Source organism: Rhinoderma darwinii, chromosome 3, assembly GCF_050947455.1.
Source record: "Rhinoderma darwinii isolate aRhiDar2 chromosome 3, aRhiDar2.hap1, whole genome shotgun sequence".
NCBI classification, from domain to species: domain Eukaryota; kingdom Metazoa; phylum Chordata; class Amphibia; order Anura; family Rhinodermatidae; genus Rhinoderma; species Rhinoderma darwinii.
In genome coordinates this window covers 198573029-198576336 of record NC_134689.1, presented here as the reverse complement: position 1 = coordinate 198576336, position 3308 = coordinate 198573029, and positions in this window count along the sequence as shown.

Below are 3308 nucleotides of genomic sequence, written 5' to 3'. Positions count from 1 at the left end.
GTTATGAAGGGGTTTCTCCTTACCAAGGAAAGAATTCTGCAAACATCCACTTTAGTCGCCTACCATGGTCTTCCAAGCCTTTTTGTGTTGCTGAGCGAACCAGTACATTCCTTTTTTTTAAGAATGTACAAAATTGTTGATTCAGCCACCCCTAAAGTTTCTGCTATCTCTCTGATGCTATCAGTCTAATGATGACCTTCTTCACTTGCATTGATACTTCTTTGATCCGCATCTTGAGAATTACCATGAACAGCTACCAAATGCAAGTGCTACACCGGGGATTCAACTCCAGACCTTTTATCTTCTTAATTGTTCATGAAATAATGAAAGAACTGGCAACACCCACTTATCAGTCAATTGTTCAATTACTTTTAAACCTCTTTAAATGGAGGGACTATGTTAAAAAAAAGTCTACACTCCAGTCACATCTTCATTGATTTGTTTCAAATCCATTGTGCTGGCATAGTGTAATGTCGGGGTAGGGAGACAGACAGGTGAGCCCTAATCTACCCGCCACTCAGTCCCTGCCTACTTGCACGGCCCGTCCTAGGCGATGGCGTACAACTGGGCGATGGTCCCTACGCTCAATAATTGCACGACAGACAAACAGACAAGGGTACACAGAAGCTAAGGGAAATGGGGCAGTTGCACACGGCAACACCGTGAGCAACAAAAGTAGTGAAGCCAGGGTCAATTTGAAGCAGAGGTCAATAGTACTAGCAGGAGCAGCAGAGCCAGGAAACCAGACAGAATCACAGGCAAAGGAAGAGCAGGAAATGAAGGTATAAATAGACCGAGGGCGGGAGCTAGGTCCGTCTGGCCAGGCTGTGATAGGTTCTCCCACTCCTCAGCCTACCAGCCTGAGTGGTAGCAGATCGAGTCACTCTATCAGACCTAGGAGCAGATGCAGAATGATTAACCATGGGCGTCGACACAGCAGCTGTGTCTGGCAGATCCTTTACACATAGAGAGGTTAAATTCTGAAAACTGTGTCAATGTTCAAATTCCACTGGACCCAGCTGTTTATTGACTATGTAGAAAAAAAAGGGAATAAAATCCAGCACATCCTCAGTAAAAAAAATTACTTTATTTCAAATCCTTTAAAATCATGTTGACATGTGGACACAGGTCTTTGATGCATATGCATTTTCGAACACACCTGTTCTTACTCATAGCTATGTTATGAGTAAGGACAGTTGTGTTCGAAATGCGTAAATGTCTAAGACCTGTGTTCACAGTTCAACATGATATGAAATTAAGTAATTTATATTCCTAAGGAGGTACTAGATATTATTCCCTTTCTTTCTATATTGGATCGCCCTTGGTTGACCAGCAAGACATCTATGCAATCCAGTAGATTAAAGGACACGACTAGTATATTGAAAGAGGTGGTGAACAATGTCTATAATTTGTTTATATATTGACTATATAGGCATTGGTGGACTAAGGTGGAGCTTCACTTTCAGTAAAGCCATTACACTTCTGCAAACACAATATGTGGCTCTTTTTGAACATTCACAAGTCAAAGGAGCCTTGAAACTATCAACATTCTTTGAATAGAAAGTCAAAACTTCTTGAAGTGAATTTAAAATAGTTGCAAATGTTTAAATCTGAATAAATATAAACAAAAGAAAGTAGATGCACAGAACGAAAATAGTTTAATGTAATTTGTCGACGTGAGATTCTGTTTTGCAAATCTAAACCGTAAATAAAAAATAAAGTATTTGTTATTTTAGTCATCAGGCTGTTCTCAAAGTCCTCAAAGTTTACTCAATTTAATTTGATATTGCTTTTCTACCTGCTGAGCGAATAAAATGCAATTCTTGTGAATAAGCTCATTTTCCCAATTATATATGTGCATAAACAATAAGCTCTGAAGGGGATTCCATCTGTAGGCTTCTGCTTCATTTATAAAGAAAATATCACTTTTCTGACAGGAAGAAGCTTAAAGCCTATTCATAATTTGCTGCAATATGTAAGTAAATTATAAACACACACATGTATATATCAAATATTTAGGCTCTGTTCACACTGCATTATTGTGCTCCGTTTAACATATACACCGGGAAAATCTCACAGTATATACTTTAAACGGAGGCTGTGACAGATGCCTTAGGCTTCATTCACATCTGCGTCAGGGCTCCATTCATGGGTTCCGTTGGAGCTTTCCGTCAGGGGAAACCATGAACTGAACCCTGACTGAAACAAATGGAAACCATAGGATCCGTCTTTTTGATGGAATCAATACCATAGTCGACTGTGCTTTTCATTCCGTCAAAACAATGAAACCCTTAAACAACGGTGACAAATGGAAACCATTTGCACCGTATCCGTCATCATTGAAACCATAGGTTACCGTTTGTTTCAGTCTGGGTTCCGTTCATGGGTTCCCCTGATGGAAAGCTCAGACGGAACCCTAGAATGGAGCACTGACGCAGATGTGCATGAAGACTCATAGTGGCATTCATCACCCGTAGGCTATAATTTATCCATTAAACGGATACGTCATCAACCCTCATGACCCCTTTCATAACATATCCTTTTAAAAGATACCATTATAGTTTATTAATGAAGAATGCCTCTGTTGGGCATCCATTACAGTCTCTGTTGAACGTCTACGTCAGGAAGCTCCAGTGTTGTAATTGTCCATATATGGACAGTTATCATTGCAGCTTCCTGATAAAGCAGAGGGAGACTGTCTAGCCTCTCTGCCTGTACAGTACCTCTTGGATCCAGAGGTACTATGTTATTAGTCCCCTCCAATCACATAAGACCACCCGCATGGTGGCCTGATGGCAAGGAATTCAGAGCTGGATTCCCCGGGTGCATTTGATCTTTGACTGGGGAAGCTACATTACTCGAGCTTCCCGGAGGAGAAACTTGAGGAAAGCTTCAGTCACGTAGTTTCCACTATCACCTGTGTATCCCCCTTTAAAGCGCCAACAAGCTGACTATAAACTCCTTCAAGATCTTATCTCCGCTTGTCGACGCTTGATCACTGCAGCTTTTCTGGGGTAGAACTAGTGACATAACTGCGTAAGCAGACTATCCCTCCATCAGAATTTTGCCGTAAGGGCTTTGTTCCTACTTGTGATCGGTGGTGCTTTGAAGAGGAAACACAGGGAACAGGACAATGGGAGTCCCCGGCGGCTTATCGCTGCTTGGGTTAGCAACGTTGCCGGAGCTTCTTTGGGATAGTCCCAGGGATTTAACTGTCCATATATCCGTATATAGCCACTTACTACACCACATTTTGCAAAGTAAAAATTATGGTTAATGGTTAAATGTGCACAGTTGGGAGAAATTGT